Raw genomic sequence first — 19288 nt, 5'->3', positions numbered from 1 at the left:
ATTGAACTATTAAAATAAACATTGAATACTTCATTGTGCATAAACCACCCTTTAAAGTCGACGGAGTATTGCTGTCATGCTTTTTCCTACTATAACTCACACATGCAAATAGTGTTTACGTGATGCTTGTAGTAGACAATTTCACACAACGTAAGTATGCTGCAATAGCGTTATGGTATGTTCGTGGAAATACGTGCAAGAGGATTGGGGTTCAAGACTGGTGCGAGTAGGTAATTTCATTTTGTTTATTTTTGTCCTTTTTGTGTTATCTTAACGAGCAATTATTATATATATATTTATTTATATATTTGGATGATATCAGAAACGGCTCTAACGATTTCGATGAAATTTGCTATAAGGGGTTTGATCTCTTAGCTAGGTCTGATCTGTGAGAAAACGCGCATTTTTGGGTTTTTATATGTTTTCTGAGCTTTGGTCGGTCTCCCAGATATTCAATCTCTTCTTCTTCGCGTGGGGTCCGCTTGGCAACTAATCCCAGAATTGGCATGGGCACTAGTTTTTTACGAAAGCGACTGCCCTGACTTTCCAACCCAGAGAGTAAACTTATTGGGATTAGTCCGGTTTCCTCACATTGGTTTCTTTCACCGAAAAATAGGTATCGGTATATAAATAGGTTCCGGTAAATAGGTATCAAATGATATTTCGTACAAAAGTTCCGAAAAATCATCGGTACGACGGTACCTACGAGCCGGGGTTAGAACCAGCGACCTCCGGATTGCAAGTCGCACGCCCTTTCCGCTAGGCCACCAGCGCTTCCCCCAGATATTCAGTATCATCATCATCACTAAAGTCGCTTTCCTGTCTGTCTGTCTGTATGCTTAGATATTTAAAAGTACGCAACGGATTTTGATGCGGTTTTTTTAATAGATAGAGTGATTCAAGAGGAAGGTTTATGTATAATTTGTTAACCCGTGCGAAGCCGAAGTTTATCAACATTAAAAAAAAAAATTCAATAACCTGATTTTCAAAGATTATGATCTTTTTGGGTTCTTCCAACTCAGAATCACTAGCATATTCTTGTTGAATCCTGAAGCTAATATAAAAACTATGTCCCAAATATTTGTATAGAAGTTTTAGTTTCCGCTACGTCACGCAGGCTGGGAAACATTTTTGATACTAAAACCTGACGTAATGACCGACATTTTAGGATGTCTTTTTATGCTAGGATGGAGAATACCTACTGACGATTCTTAGTAGAATGAGCCCAAGGAAGTCCAGGTTTGTATTAGGTGTCAGGTATCAGTTTTTTTAAAGCGCTAATAGTTTGTTCTACAAGTAAAGCAATCCCTTACTGCCCAGGCTCTAATAAAGTAGTAGGTAATTGTAAAATAAATGGAAAACATTTTTTTTTTATTGTGAATAAGTACCTACAGTACATTTTTTCATATTTGTTATCCGTAGTAGTCCCTGTACCTGAAAGAATTATAATTATCATGAATCAAGATAGGAAAAAATCTCTAATGTAATAAGGAAGAAAGATGATGCAACAATATGGATTCTAATAAAGTTATAATCAAGTTATAATTTACTTACCTGGTAGTAACTAGTAATAATTGTGTTTTTCATTCATAGACAAAATTCCATTATTTTCAACCACAGGAAATTTTATACATTTCTTTTTTATTGCTGTGAGGATGTCCTGATTGTAAAAATCAAAGAGATTAGGTAGAGTATAATTTCTAATTATCTTTGTAAAAATTAAACGAATACGCTTAGCCCATACTTAATCAATCGATTTTTGAAAATAAGAAAAATTAAATAAAAAAAAAATAACAATACGAAATTTAGGTGTAAAAAAAATACAAAAAGTTATGTCCCCGCATACAATGACTGGGGATTGAACCGGGAACCTTCCGTTTGTAAGCAAAAAAAGCGACTGTTTACAAAACGCACCATGATAGTTCTTAGCTAAGCTGACGAAATTCGGGTACTTATTCAACAAAATCGGGTAGGTCAACAAAATTGCACTAAACATGACGGCACTTCAAATTCACGCCGTGGTCAGCCCGGCAACGTCGGAAATGGTATGGCAACGTCGCAAATGTATCCGTACACGACATTTGTGACGCACACATACGTAAAATTGATGAAAAGTTAACTATGATTTTTGCATGATTTCTGTATGAAACATTGTTTTCCTATTCATTTAGCAAAAATGAATATTCGAAAGAAGATAAATGCGGAAATATTTATGTAGTAATAGTGTGTAGTTACTTAATGAAAGTCGATTGAATTTTGTATGAAAATCGAACCACCTTAAGGGTTAAACAAAGATTACAGTCGCTTTTAGAATAAAGATTTTTGGTTTTGTTAATAAATAATTTATGCTAGTGGGTCTCGGAGCAATAAAAATCTCTTACTGTAAGTGATAGGAGGTAAAAAGATATATTATTAAGTGTAACCCTTTATCATACGCTTGTGCTTGGAACGATGGAGTGGCAATTTGAAACTGGGTAATAAATTGCAGGATCTGCCAGTTTTTCTCATATATTCATCAAGTTTTGTGTCAGAAGTAGATATGAGGTTATACCTATCCACTAGTTTATATTGAAGTAAACTGGTCTAAAGGTAAGGTATTTAAGAGAAACATTGGGATTGGGGCAATAAGATACACTTGTAGGTATTCTTCATACTGTATGTATGTATGTATGTAGTAACATATATACTTTATTGCACATAGAAATAAACACAAGAGAAACACAGTTACATAGTAAATTAAATACAACAAAGGCGAAATTATCCCTTTATGGGATCTCTTCCAGTTTACCTTTGAGGAAACGAATAAAACAGAAGTAACGATGAATGACAAACAAAAACAAAAGTGTACAATCGCTAAAATTAATGAAATGCAAGTCTCTTGCCCCGAGCAAAATAAACTATAGATATTCTTTTACACCATATGACCTAATAGTATGTCTTTCCGTACACGGGACAGTGGTGTCTCGGACATTTGGAAACCGTGCGCGGAGCTGAAGCCAACACGTAAAGGCTATTTCGGCAATTAAATTAAATTTAAGGGGCCCACCGAACGGATGCCGCCCTCGCCCTCCCCTCCCTCATAAGAAAATAAATACATGTCATTTCAATTTAAACGAATGCAAAGTTGATAGGTACCTACACTACCTACGTATCACTATCAACTTCTAAAAGTAATAAGTTCTCTCACCATATCTAAGGCCTGAGATACACTTGCAAGTTTTACTTACGTGAGTAGGGACAAAGCTATTTGTTAGAATGAGATGACGATATTCATCTCTCATTCTGTAGTATAGCTGTGTCCCTACTTACGTAAGTAAAACTTACAAGTGTATCTTGGGCCTAACAATCTAATATACAAATACGGTCCACTGCAAAATTTACTCAGTCCTCCGTCCTTCCTATTGGCTACCTGAAACGCAAAAAATAAACTACAAGCCCCAAACCACACGGATAAAAACCCATTCTAACATCTACCCGGACCGACAGACCGAAAAACGAAACAAAACGGTTAGATTCAATATTGTGCTATCGCGAGTTAGCCAACCCTATTATTATGTTTTGCTTGACAGTTGAATAGATAGACGTTCAAATTAAATATAGAATGGGAAGCTTGTTGTTGCCTGGCTTAAACAATATTAACCATGGTATAATAATATACTCCGCCTGGTACTCTCTTCCGAGATTCGCGAATGACCTAACTGTCACTTGCCTACGTCATCATGCTGTTTACAGGTTCTCAAACTTTAAAATGTGGGAGAATATTAACCAACGGTGAAAATTATTTTAACGGCATTAATTTTAAGTTATTCATTTAGAAACATAGTAAAATAAAACAAATCTATACTGCACTTTTCACTCCTACTCTTACAGTTCCGAATAGAGCAGCCAACCATTTTCGTAACAAATCATTAATTACCAAGCTTACGACGTGAAAAGTTCGGAAAACACTGCGACTGCTGACACTGAGCGAGAAGGAAATAACAATTAACACGCGTTCGACAAGGATGACGGTCAGGGACAAAATGGCGGATTGTCAAATGTGACAGCGCTATCCTGTGATGCCAGTAGTGTAAACAGAATTACCCGAACGTCTGAAATTTCTTTCGTGAATCGGAAGATATTGCTAACAAATAATAAAAAATGACGTGTTATTGTGAAAATTTAAGATAGAATACATATAAATGAAAATTATAAAATTATAAAGAAATATTTTAACTTATTAACCATAGATATAATGTACCCATGTAACATGTTATGTTGAAATAAAGTGGCAATGTTATTGTGACGTAGGCAAGTGACACTCTGGGAAGAGAAGACCATGTTTTATTAGACCATGATATTAACCTTTTTCACAGTCAGAATTAATACATAGTCGCAGATGAGACCATTCGACACACACATTCATACTTAAAAGCTATCATCAGCTCTTAAGATTTACGTAGGTAGTAAATTTTGACTAACGCTGATAGTATTTTTTCCAGGAGACTAGAATTGTGTTTAGGTATACATGTATCACACACAAAGTTAACTTTACAGACTTTTAAACTTTTATAAAATAACATTAAAACAATAAAGTGGTTCTCAAGACAGGGAAGAAAATAGATGAAGTTTCGATTTTCGATGTTCTTGGTAGACCCCTCGTATAGGCGCAGGTGACGCTACGTCAAACTTCATTCATTTTAATGAACTACGATCGCTAATGTAACAAGAGTATTCCCCAATCCTTAACCTTTACAAACGACATATTTTAATACAAACAACATGGCACTTACGACCTTTTCAGGGTCTATTTGACATTAGTTAAGTAAAGTTAGGTTAATAGACGGCAGGGGAATAGGAGTTATTCGTAGTGTAATGAATACACTGACGTTGTATTAACGAGATTAAGAGTTCAGGGTGAACTTTACGCAATAGCTGCACAGGTATGTTTGATCAGCTTATGTTGTTAAATAAATGTTAACAGATAAAATGATAACAGCTGTATTTTCAAGGATGTTTGTTAACAAATAAAACCACGTGTATTCCAAATTTATGCATCACAGATTTGAAGTATCTAACCGAAAATTGTCACCCTTATGAAGTATTGTTAACAGCTCGCGTGAATATAAGTTTTTTACGGACGGAACGGAGACAGTATATTGTGTCATGTGTATTTGTGCGCACGTGTGAATGTCCCATCCATTTATCTCAAAACTACTTGGCTTTGCGGTTTTTGCTAAATGTCACACGATCCACTTCATATAGATATAAACTCATAGGTAGTTAGATACTCAGTAGATGGCACTGTGTTACAATTAGAGTGGCGTTTTAAAAATGTCCCCTAAAATTGATTGTATAAATGTAGTACCTAAGCATTGCGTTGTTCGTGCGTGTCTCTTCGAAAGGTGATCGACGAATAAGCAGATCGCACCCGCAATCTACATAGATAAATATGTTTTGTTGCTCATTCCCTAAAGGGATTCAAGAAGAAATTAAAGGGTCGGAACCCGGCGTAAGTTACGGAACCCTCATTAAACCAAATGGAACCCTAATAAAACCCCTAAATAAAGCATACACGACTACACGTCTTCACTTACACACGGCAAATGATTGCGGTATGTTTCCCCGACTGGTAATTTTAGTAGTATGTACTTAGTAGTAGAGTAGATAAAGACGTTCGAAGTAATATAAATAAAAACCGGCCAAGTGCGAGTCGGACTCGCGCACGGAGGGTTCCGCACCATCAACAAAAAATAGAGCAAAACAAGCAAAAAAAAACCGGCCAAGTGCGAGTCGGACTCGCGCACGGAGGGTTCCGCACCATCAACAAAAAATAGAGCAAAACAAGCAAAAAAACGGTCACCCATCCAAGTACTGACCCCGCCCGACGTTGCTTAACTTCGGTCAAAAATCACGTTTGTTGTATGGGAGCCCCACTTAAATCTTTATTTTATTCTGTTTTTAGTATTTGTTGTTATAGCGGCAACAGAAATACATCATCTGTGAAAATTTCAACTGTCTAGGTATCACGGTTCGTGAGATACAGCCTGGTGACAGACGGACGGACGGACGGACGGACGGACGGACGGACAGCGGAGTCTTAGTAATAGGGTCCCGTTTTTACCCTTTGGGTACGGAACCCTAAAAATACTATAATTATAAAGCATTTGTAACATACCTATTATTGTACGTTCGTAGCTGCATTATGTGGTTCATTCCATTACTCATTTTAAAACGGAAATTGACAAATACAAAGGCGGCAACAACGAACAGTTATGCAGCTGCAGTTACCTAAAAATAATATTATGCATTATATTGCACATACTGGCTTCAGAATCCCAGTAACAAGTACCTCTGACAGAAACATAAAAATAGATATTTAATAACCTGCTACTTGATAGATTTTGCGTACGAAGTATAAAAATAACAGTTATATTAATAAATGTCTCTTGAAGATACGGCGGGGTCATTAGGAAGCTGCGAAAGAAAATCTTGCTGAGAGCAGACCAATTAAATTTTTATCGCCAACTTTTATGAAGTCTTATTGACTTCGAGCCCAAGAAGCCTATTCGAAATTTAAAATCAAGCTTGATTAATTACGGATATGATACGAACAGTGCATCTTAATTATTTGCGCTAGTTTATTACATAAGTTCTTATCATATTTGACCGACCGAACGCGAAGTATGACCGCGATTCTAGTTAATGTTCCGTTTCGAAGCGTCGTGTTCACCACGACAAGTATTTCAGATAAATACGTCTTGAGGTAAGTGTAAAAATGGCTTTTATTTTGATTGAAAATTATTCAATACTTTCTAGAATGATATCAAAATGGCAGAGCCCTGGTGTAGTAAAATAATAGTAAATCAAGTCAGATTTATAAAATTCGAATGAGCGTTCAGGCAGATGCCACGCAGACAACTCGGGACTTTTCTGAAAACTTTATTTTTTAAAGTTTATCTTTACTAAGAGTAAGTATAATTAAGATTTATTTCTGCAGGAGATGGCCCGTTTCAGTTTTTGCTAAAACACTCTTTCAAAGAGGAAGTTACACTTTTTGAATAATTATAAAGCTTTTTGATGCATTTTTATAAAGAACAACTGCTAGTATCAAAATTTGAGTAAACAATTACCAAAAGGAAATTATTATCTTGTGCATAACTAAACCAATTTAATATGTATATTACATATACGTAAGTGCCTAGCACACCTAGGTATATTTTATAATATACATGCTAGATTTAAGAAATATATCTATGGACCAATAGTCGCCTGAAAAATTTTTTTTTTTCATGTCATTACATAACAACCACATTCTCAGTTTCTACGTGAATCCTGCTTCTGATCCCATGTATCCCAACTTAAACCCACACAATATCGACCTTGTCAAACTAATCCGCTGTCTCACAAATTCACATACCTACATATATCGTCGGGGATAGTGCATACCGCGTAACTAACGAAGGCGATAGAGTTCTAACTTCAAACAATGTAACAAAGAAATTGGACCTTACTGCATTTGTTAGTTACGCGGTATTGCACTATCCCCGACGATATGCACATACACATGCATACGGATTGCAGACACCATGCACCTGGGACTGGCTCGGTGCCAAAACTAAGTCCATATAAGTACGATTGAAATTCTAAAATTCAGGAACTTAGTATGGTATTATGGAGCTTCCCATATACGTACCTAGGAGCAGCCACTGCCTTTGATTATTATCATTTTACCAATCTAATCCCAATTAAATTGCCTCAGTTTCTAGTTATATAAGTGACAAGAAACTCAAGGTGAGGTTTGAATCCAAGATGTTCAATTTTAGACCAAAGCTTTTAAGTGTGAATTAAAAAAAAAAACAGAACTTTAAAACCGTGCCTTTAGGCTGTACTGAATGTACTTGGAATTCCGCTAACAGAATATATTGGAAACATTGCCAAAGCGGCCTCAAAGTTGAGAAGAACGATGATGTAAAACAATCATGTAAGTAAACCATCATTTCAGACCCCGTCCACTCTAAAAAGAGATGGCTAAAAATAGGTAGTAAAGATTTAAAAAAAGTAACCGATAATAGGTTCCAAACAAACTTGCATTTAACGCTTCAAATCCTTAACCCGCTTTGTCAACTTGCTTTTGAATTTGCCGTGATATGACGTCTCGTCGAAAACACAGTTCTCGTTAGGTGCAATTTGGCAGCTAACGGGAAAATCCGTCGCTGGAAAATCTGGATTAGCGATTAGGTACCAGGCAAAGTGGCGTGAAAGTGGGGCTTTGTGGGCCGATCTGGGATTGTTTGATTGAATAATCCATCATTATATTATGAGATATTTATCAAAACGTCTGATTGGGAGATAACTTTCGAAAAGCATTTTTCCTCGTTGCTTTGCGTCCTAAAGTTTCCTAAAATACTTATAGTATTTAAGTTTCTAATTGGGTTTTCTAAAAACATTTTGTCACTTGGCTAGGTTACCACGTAGCGCAACTATAAGAGTTAGTTTACATCATGTTTACATACATTTAAGACACACATATCCAATATACATCTTGGTCGGAGCGAACATACGACGTTGTATGTATGTAAATTGGGTAAAACTTTAAGCTGTTGAGAGCGTTCCTTACATACATAATGAGTCACCAAGAGACATTGTTTAACAGTTTTTTCTACTCCAGCACTTAAATGTGTCAATTAAATGACTGACAGTGATATCTAAAGCAATGTCATTTGAATGCTTTGTCTATAGGCTCATAAGATGACTGCTAGCAGTCGTCTTATGAGTATAATACAACTGCTTTATTTTTTTTAAAGATACAAGTTCCGATCATCTTGATTGAAAGAGGTATGTTTTCATTTACAATAATAACTCTTGTTTTTTTTAAATAATAACTCAATTTTTTTTAAATAATAACTCTTTTTTTTAATAACAACTCTTTTTTTTTTTTTTTTTTTTGCTGCAGCTGTCATAGAAAAAGTAATGTATGCAACAGCTCATAATTGGTTCTTAAAATTCTCGGGTCTTTTTTTACAAAACTCGACTACGTCTCGTTTTGTAACTTCGACCCTTGAATTTTAAGAACCCTTATTATATCACTGTTGCATAAACTACTATTATATTTATGTCGCCTTTTTACAATAATTTTATAAGAAGTTCCAAGTTACTGAAAAATAAATATTATGTTAAAACCCTTTTCTTAATATAAAAATGTCTTTCCGTTGCCTACGAAGTCGTAAAATCAAGGAGGCAGAGGCATCATTCTTGACAAAAAAAAATAATTCCTGAGTTTTCAGTCGGACTGTAGCGAACCTTTTTCGGTTGGCTTACCTCCGCCTGCGAAAGCAGGCCGCTAAGTCAATGATATACCTAGGTGTCAATTTAATTGTCTAATATAAGATATTCTTGTAATGTCAGAATAAATATTAATACGTTTTAGGTATATGAGATTAATTATTTATTTAATCCTAAATAGGAGTCCCACAACTGGTGACCCCGACGTGATCGACCCTAAAGGTCTGGGGGGGGCTGATGTAGCGAACCTTTTTCGGTTGGCTTACCTCCGCCTGCGAAAGCAGGCCGCTAAGTCAATGATATACCTAGGTGTCAATTTAATTGTCTAATATAAGATATTCTTGTAATGTCAGAATAAATATTAATACGTTTTAGGTATATGAGATTAATTATTTATTCTGACATTACAAGAATATCTTATCCCGGTGGTAGCACCGGTTGTAGAACAGCACCCGCAATAGTTCCTCCTGCTCCTCCTGCCGCCGAACCTAGGAAGACCCGTTCTGGTCGTCAGGTTTGGTTCCCTTTACGTTATCGACCCTAAAGGTCTGGGGGGGGCTGATGTAGCGAACCTTTTTCGGTTGGCTTACCTCCGCCTGCGAAAGCAGGCCGCTAAGTCAATGATATACCTAGGTGTCAATTTAATTGTCTAATATAAGATATTCTTGTAATGTCAGAATAAATATTAATACGTTTTAGGTATATGAGATTAATTATTGAGTGACCGTAACTAAAACTTAAATTCCATTCTGATCTTTAAATAATGTGAATGAATGAACGAGTCATATGGTTTTTTGTTTACATTCTTATAAGAGCTTATGAAATAAACTATACTTGTCAGGACTAGTAAGCAGACGTAATGCAGCCAAGACCCCTGTGTTTTGCAGATAGCAGGCGAACAATATCTTTTGTACCGACTCTCCTGTATATGACAAACAAGTTCCAAGTTTTATTGTTCTAATAATGTTCAATATAAGCGCACGTGTTGATGAAAGAAATTCGAATGTTATTAAGTACCTACACAATTTTGTTTTTTTTGAGTACCTAATAATATTGAAGTGAGCTATAAAAATCCGCCCGAATTTAAATCGCTTTGGCTTCACCAATTCAAATATACGCGGCATTTTAATATCCCTCCTTTTAGGGGATAACTCGACAAATCGACACTTCGACGGAATATTACTTTGTCTGTAACCGACAGAAATTCGATTGAAAATTTGGGATTTGGGAGGGTTGCCAGGACGGTTTTTTCTTGACATATCAGAAATTGACACTGACAGGGACGTAGGAATGTCAGGATTTTGAAGGAAACATCGAAAAGTACGCAGGGTGGTTCTGAACAATTTATCAATGTCTGTCTTTCCGATGTTTAAATTAATTATTCTGATGGGGGCAGCGAGCAGATCTCATTTTGAAGCGCTGAAACCTTTTCAGCAGGCTTCTATTGGCAGGTATGATAACATTGATAACTAAGTATTTCTTGTGATGTAACACGTAGAGTTTGCACGACGGATCCAAAATGTATGGGAATATCCGCGGATCCGGATCCGGATTGCAAGCCCTAGTAACAAGGTAAAGACAAAAGTGATTTTATTTAGTATTTTTTTCCAAGCCATTAGCCTTACTTTATTTACATCAGGTATCACAAACTAAGATAGCAAAAGAGATTAAATACAAAACTTTTTTCCCGAAATTACAGATGTGTACTGGATAACCCAACTGGGTTATCCAAGACAAACAACGTAATAACTTTTTGGCCGGGAAGTAACGAAGTTCGCGGATTATGTACCTACTTAAATCCTTTCATATTTTTAATAGGCAGATTGAGGTCGGCCTTCTCCTATCTGTTTACCTCAGGTTTACCTGTCTACTGGTAGACTTTGACCCTTCCGGCAGAATATCGACTTGACAAGTGCCTTCGCTGCTTGATGTGTCTCAAACTGATTTGTTTGAAGGTGGCGAAGGATTGGAACTCCAAAGTTTACCAGTGGGGTGGCGACGGTTTTCCGTAATGTTTCATTGACGAAAATAAATAAAACACTGAGTTTGCTAGTTGTTTGTGTATCACTTTTCTCTTCAAAACTTGTGACAATTAAAATCATCAAACTTAGAAAATGCCCGATCAGAACATAACATAAGATACTTAAGTAATCCCATTTCACATAAATGCTACGTACGTGAGGAGAACCGTTAGTACCGAGTTAACAAAGCGAAGTTTATACCTAAATAGCTTGTAATTACCTTCATTGCGCATGTAACTGAGTTGAATACAGAATTCCAGACTCCTAGGGTTGTTCAAGACCGCCATGTGCATATTATGAATTTGCTTTGTATTTAAATCGAAAGCAAGGATCCCTTTACAATTAAGAGAGTTCTAAACTGGTAATGGATATTCGAAATTAAACTTTCGTGAGACATATTTTAAACTGTTAAGACGACAACGGTTTCACTCACTTGAATTTTTAGTCGCTATTGGCGACATGTTTCGAGCCCTTCGGGGGTCCTTCTTCAGGATCGAGTGCTCGCGGCGACTGCAACTCGTGCACTGATGTGATGATGTGGTAATGGATATCATATACAAAAGAAAATGTGACCAAGCCCTCCAGTGCCTGATATTGAACCAGCGATGTATAATCAAATGTATACCATATAAATAAAATGATGACTGGTTAAGCCATATGCGACCCTATTGACTATACTGATTTAGAATTTGTTACTTATGCTTAAAATATGTTTTATTTATAATAAGTTAAGTGACATAAATATCACTCTTGAAATGCTGTACCTACTAGTATTAGTTGAATACGTACCTTACCTACCTGACCTGTAAAACATTGACTTTTATGAATAAATGTCTTGTATCTTGTATCTAGCGCTAGGCCACCCGAAACACGGCGGCACCAGTCGAAAGTTCTCTTTAAAGGCTTACGGTGTGTGCCGTCTCTCGTATGTGACATAACATAGATCAAAATATTTTAATAAAATAATTTGATTTATTTCCTAGTTATTCAAACTTCGCAGTTCGCTTTTTTCGCATTTAGCAGTTCGCTATTATATGTAATTCAAATAATACCGAGCACCTTAAATAAAATTTCGTAATAAAGACCTTTTCAAATGGAAATAAATCATTTGACAGGATTAAATAAACCGAAAAAGCCGCGAAATTGTCTTCGGAGAAACAGAAACAGGGGACAGGATGTAATTTACTTAATGCGCGTTGTCTTGTTTGCATTGATTTAATGTTTTATTCGGAGCAATGATATTATATAACCATAGATAGGTTATATTTCCTCATACTCGTACTTGAGGAGCACAAAAAATACTTCCATATTTATTTCTGTGCTTACGAAGAAATGTGTTATTTTTGATTAATTTTCTCATCTCATCCACCTTTGTCACACTCGTTGTTAAACATAAGGTCGTCTCTTTCTCTTTCGGTGTGCGGGAGCTCGTTAGCACGTGGCACATTTCTCGCTTGTCCAGCCGCGACTAAAGGCAACTTGTCCAATTTGTAACAAGGTAAGCGCTTCAATTTTGGAACGCGTATAACCTATCTTGAGTTATAAATCATTGATTCGGAGGTTTAAATGGCTCTGCAGGCTCCCGAGGGCCTAAAACCTCATCAATGGAACTTCGGCCCTCCGAGTAACTCTTGTACATATGACACATATTATTGTTGAGTAACATTTGACGATTGGTTCGTGTTAGAGCGCTGCTTTCTTACAGCTCGACCTTCGGCGTCACTAAATTTTTAACAAATATAAACATTTGTTTCAGAAGCTTGGCATTTGCCTCGCATGAAAGCTCACCGCGCTGGTTATAAGTACGCTTCGGGCTTATTAAGTAATGTGAAGATTTCTGAGCTCGACCTTCAGCCTCACTTTTTACCTAAATTTTTGGTTTGTCTTCCAAATCTCCTCTTCTTCAGCTTAGCCTTTGACCTCGCTGCGCCAAGCTCGGCCTGCGTTCTCGCTTTTTAATACAATGGACATTGGTTGGCGTCTATGCTCTAGCTGAGCTTATCCTGAAGTACGGCTTCGACCTCGCATGAAAGCTCGCCTCACTGGGGAACTTCGGATTTTTAGGCCCGGCCTTTTTAACACGCTTTCACAATTTTGTCACAAAAAATTTCGCGGTCGCTGCGCTCGCGTTTTTTGCTGGTTGACCCTGTGAATCTCCATGACAGCTTGACTGGTCAATGAATAGTCATTTAAACACATGGAAAATTTATCTCCGAAACTACTGTGCTACAATTTTGAAAAAAAAAACACAAAATAGTTCTTTACCTATCGATGACAGGAAAACCTATTAGAAATGTGCAGTCAAGCATGAGTCGGACTTAATTACTTAGTTTTTGATGCTACCCCTACGGGTTTTTTATAGACATTTCACTCACGTTTCACATGAAAAAATACATTGTTAAAAATCCCTTAGAACCCTTAGAACGCGAGTCCGCCTCGCACTTGGCCGGTTTTCTTTAAATGTCCCGGTCTGAGTCCCCACACATATGGCAACCCTACTCTAAAGGAAAAAACGGAACCCTTATAGGATCACTCGGGCCCCTATCTCCGAAACTACTGGGTCTAAAATATTGAAAAAATAAACAAAAATAGTTATTTACCTACAGATGATAGGAAAACCTATTAGAAATGTGCAGTCAAGCGTGAGTCGGACTTAATGGACGCAACCCTTAAATTGGAACGCGAGTCCGACTCGCACTGGCCGGTTTTTTCTAAACGCAGGCGTATTATGGTTAGCTTTATCCACGTGATAATACATGTCACTTTTTAACACCGCGGGATAGAAAGTGACGGATACCGTTATATCACGCTGTCACGTAGACAAAAACGCAAATCCTAATGTCCTTGTACCGACTGTAGCCGACGTATACTCGTTTTTCATTGGATATCTAAATATACTGTCCTGGGACATCTCGAACAAGAAACTGTCCACAAACTCCCACCGAGCCTCATTAGCTAAGCAAAAAAGGTTTCACCAAGGGATTCTTTCATCAAGGGCCCAATCTGTTTCAACTGGTCTGTGACAGGGATGTTGCGAATATCCGCATCCGCAACCGCGGATATTTTCAACATCCGCATCTGCATCCGCATCCGCATAAAATCGATGCGGAGTTTAATGTGGATGTGGAACAGGTCGGTACAGGAACGTCTTAGCATCGGCGTAAGTGCACTGCTAGGCAATTTAGTCATTAACCAAAAAACCTATTAGAAATGAGCAGTCAAGCGTGAGTAGGACTTAATGTACGGAACCCTTGGAAATAAAAATTACTAAAATGTTATATTTGACGTTTTTTATTTACCTATCTTGACATCCGCGTCCGCGGATGTGAGCCTTTAAAAATCCGCATCCGCATCCGCGGATGTCAATAAATCGGCATCCGCAACACCCCTGCGGGCTCAGCATGGTTCCATTTTTATCGACTATCACTATGCCCGTCACTTTCGCACTTACATACTTGTTAGAACGTGACAGGCATGGTGACAAACGATAAAAATGCGACCGTGCTACTAAGGCTGGTCTGTGATTTGTGTCTACAATCAGGAACCCCCAGAGTATTTTGTGATTTCACGGTCTGTGGTCGCATTTCCAAACTAATTTTGAAACGATTCTGCTTCGTATGCAAATGAGTCGGTTGACTGTTGAAGATACTTTTGATGTATGAACCAAATTGATATTCGGAAGACAGGAAAGTTTGAAGTATTGATTTAAGTTAATCTATTCTGACTTTGGTTATTATGTAAAGAGATCACTTGTATTATTCTAAGTTATTTGGATAGTCTTCTATAGTAGCTAATGAGTTTTAATTCGCCAGTCGCCACAATATCAGAAACACATTAGTGCGCATTATATTCTATAGCCAGCCATTTGGCCGGCCTATGACGTTTATTGGAACAATAATTGACGATTATTATCTCAATTTGCAAGCGTTCCGACGTTGATATTCAGAACAATAATTGTATTAATTGTTAAACAGTATATTTTAGAGCTGGAAGGTGGAATTTTGAATAATTTATCAATGCTTAATCAGAATCAGAATATAAATTTGTAGATGTATTTGATTCAAGTTTACCTTTTTGGCATTTTGCCTAATCCAATGGATTTTCAGTCTATATGCAGCTAATAAAGTTTGTAAAACGTTAATTAATAAATTATTTCTCTCTTTTCAGGTATGTAACAGCATCAACATAAGTTTGTCTCTATTTAAAGGTAGGTTATTAAAAATAACGTGAAATATCTTAGTAATTCGATTCTAATTACATCGATGCGTGGTATTCACAATTACAAAATATTAATGGAATTCAATTTAATATTCAATAAAATTTTCGTCAAAATCAAATTGGTGTCCATTTTAAGTTTCTAAATCTGCGAGGGAAATACGTGGAAATTAAATGTATCACCAACTATATGGATTATGGATATACGGAAATTGTGTCGACGCCGTCAAGCCATATGTGACGTCAACTGTTTTCGTCCTGTAATATTGTAATGGTTACTGTTACATATTTCTGCAGGGAGATAGAATATCTCTAAACAAGAAGATCTCTAAACAGGTCTGCTTACCCCTAGTTGCTAGTCCCCAATTCTGTTAGTGTTTAATTATTTTTTACTCTTGTGGCTGACATGTTGCGTTTATGTTTAACTTTTAGCTATATTTCGGTTTATTTTATATATTTATTATATGTAGGTATTGTAGGTATGTTTATGTGTGTCTATTTGTATTTTATGTGTATGTTTATGTACAGTAGTTGTGTATATAAAGTTGTGCTTCATAACGTTTTTGCTACTACTACTTTTTTGCTTAAATTCTCTTTTTTGTTCTACCCAAAGGTTGTCTGCCTCTATCTTTATTCAATTGCCATATATTTTACTGAGGCATGGCAATAAAGAGTATTCTATCTAACTAATTCTGATACTAGCACGTCAATTCTTCAATCTAACTCCTCATTGATTTCGCAATACCGGCCCAGTAGCGTTCTTGTGTTTTCACGGCGCGTATGGTGCCGTAGATAGATAGTTTTAATCAAACCCATTGTTCAGCCAACGTCCGCAATGCACACACGTGCGACATCACATTGCTTGCGTCAATTTAAGAGCCAACAGGAGCTAAGATTTAAATATTTTAGATAAATATACCCGTCTCGCTAACGGAAGCGGCTCCTAAAACTAGTGCGATAAGGACAAGGCGAAAAATCCTGCGTAAAAATATTAAAAATCGAGGTTTCGTACTCGACTGTTTCCTCCTCCAAAACTTAACCAATCGTAACCAAATTTGAAAATCTAAATGATTATGATATTATCTGTGTAGGACCGTTTTTGACTAATTGATGTCAGTTTTGAATAGCACGCCTCTCATTGCGGCATAGTCAATTAGACCATTTTGGCCATTTTTGAAGGGCTCTAGCGCCTTAAAAAACAAAAATATCAAAAAAAGCAAAACGGTCCGACACAGATATTGACAGTATTAATCTGTGTTGAAAAAATCATTGCTCTAGCTTCAAAACCCACGGAGGAAACAGTCGAGTACGTTTGTATGGAGAAATGACCACTCCTGTTGGCTCTTAAGTCTTCCATCGCTTACTTATATGTAAGTACGTAGGTATATGCCGATGATCAGAATAAGTCAGAAATCTATTATTACTTTTATTTTATTAAAACTACTGTTATCGACCAAGTTATAAATATACCTGGATTAATGCAGAATAATTGCAGAGCGGGATATTACTGCCGACTACATTACTGCCACAAATGTCAAAATCGATGTGGCTGCCCTGATTCTTGACACTTGCCGCTGGTGTAGTCTGAATCAGTAACAATTGGATCAGCATCAATATTACGGGCCTTAACACCACTGGAATTTACGTGGCCATAGGCATCGACAACCGCTTACGAGTACTACTAAGTTTGTTATTTTTTACCCGAAAAAAATCTTAATTATCTAAATCCTACACTCGTTTAATTTTATAACAGTTTATTAGGATATTTAGGGTATTATTATAGAATCTTAAATGAAATTGATACAGTTTCAAATCTTCAAGCGTTTACTCATGTTTTCACAGGACCACGTGTGTAGACTGTTCGAGTAGATAGATAGTTTTAATTAAACTCTTTGTTCAGCCACCATCCCCCGCAATTTAACATGGCGCCCGCACGTTGCTTCGACGTGATAAAGCAAGCATAACTCCGTTCTTAATCAACGTTTGTTGTTGCTTTTATTAAAGTGGCTGACAACTGTATGGGTTTAAAATGAAGCTGGTTTTGGAAAACGTCTTCGTGTCTGTCTTAAATCTACGCAAACTGTAACTTGTATCGTATCTGTTAGATACTAAGTTTGTGAAGACAATTTTGCGACAAATAAATCGAGAAACTTCCTTGATACGAGGAAATATTAATGTCTCCATCGCCTATTACAACATGTTAGCGAACAATTTGCTTAATGTAGCGAATTAGCAGACGATTTAGCTTAGTCTGCGTTCGAGGCTGACGCCGTCGCAAAACTCCTAAAATAAAATGGCCGCAACCCACCGGTTGACAGTAAAATCCTTTGTTAAATGGGTACCTGCGTCCGGCCGTGGTTAATTCTGCTTCGCAAGGCCTCAAAGCCAACTTGAGTCAAAGTGCCGCCTAAAAGTTTGCACATTATTTTTTTGTCCTCATTTCAAATCTCTCGCCTACCAATTTAACTTTTTGCGACAATAATTCTATTTAAATTAGGAGATCTACCACGGTTCAATTTTCGTTTCCCGTTAAACGAATTTCTTTATTGCTGATGTTTATTGGATTCTTGTTAAACTTCTGTAAACTGCTATTGACCGAGTCATTAGACACCTGCTACTTCGTTGTGATACCTAAATTTACATTACAAATGAGATTACTTCGAGTTTATAAATTTTGATCATAATCTCGTATGTTAACAACTGATATTGTATTCGGTTACCGCGATAGTTATTCGTGAAATGATTATAGTTTACTCAGTATAGATAGACCAAACGACGACATGTAGTTTAAATTCATTATACGCGATGAAATCCGTTTACATAGTTTTATTTCATGTTAAAAACTGGTAAAATCTACACATGAATGTAAAGTCAGTTATGGTAGTGTGCTGGTTGTTTACTCGCAAAAAAATATTGTTAGTCGAAAACCTTGTTAGTTATAGTAAGGCAAATATACTCTGATTAATTTCTACATTTTCACGAGCTGTCTTCTTTTAACAAAGAGCGGGCCACGATTATGCACGCCTAAGGCTTTGCTGATTTTCTGATCTTCGACCTAATAGGGGCCGGTATCCCCTATTCTTCTAAATAAATAAATCTAAGACGCTTGTCCGAGGGGAGAAAATATATCATCCGAATAGGAGAAATATTTTAGCTTATTCGGCCTCAGCAGTATTTATATAATGCCCGGACATTTAGCTGAGCGCGGCCACTTTGCGCCATCAAATGCAGCTCGGCCGGTGCCTGATGTGCCACTTTATCTTACTGTGAGGCAAATGTTACCATTGTAATAAATTTACTAAGTTGGCTTTAGTGGAGACGATTAGACGTTAAGGTTTTACAACAGGTTTAAACGTGTTTTGAATTTACAGTGACATCCTTGTGTGATCTTCAGCAGAAATTGCCGCCATACACATGGCGTTACCGTTATACAAAGTGTGTAGTATTAAATACTCAAGACGAGAGAAAATGCGCTATATCCGGTCTATTTACACAACTACGCCTAAAATTACTATTGTTGAAAATAGTTAGTCTTGAAATATTTTTTTTTACTAGGATTAAATATACCTATACTTCAACATGTTCTCTTAAAGTTCCAGTTTGTGTACCAAAAAAGGTTCTATTCGAAACACATCAATCTACGCACACTCGTATGTAAACTAGATGAAGCCGTAAACACGTTAAAAGGCGCATTTGCGTGCGACAGTGATTTCTTACTGGGCGCCCAACGTGGGACCGAGTAGGGTTACCAAATTTTATTTAAACATTACATAAAACAGCTACAAAAC

General features: G+C 36.8%; 1 protein-coding gene across 1 annotated transcript in view; it reads left to right on the top strand.

The window, feature by feature from the left end:
* Positions 1-19288, top strand: part of LOC134654203 (beta-1,4-N-acetylgalactosaminyltransferase bre-4-like) — a 325142-nt gene that overhangs the window by 256205 nt on the left and 49649 nt on the right. The window lies entirely within an intron of this gene.

The sequence above is a fragment of the Cydia amplana genome, chromosome 14, assembly GCF_948474715.1.
Source record: "Cydia amplana chromosome 14, ilCydAmpl1.1, whole genome shotgun sequence".
Classification (NCBI taxonomy): Eukaryota; Metazoa; Arthropoda; class Insecta; order Lepidoptera; family Tortricidae; genus Cydia; species Cydia amplana.
Note: the sequence above shows the minus strand (reverse complement) of the source record. Positions and strands in the feature narration are given on the sequence as shown.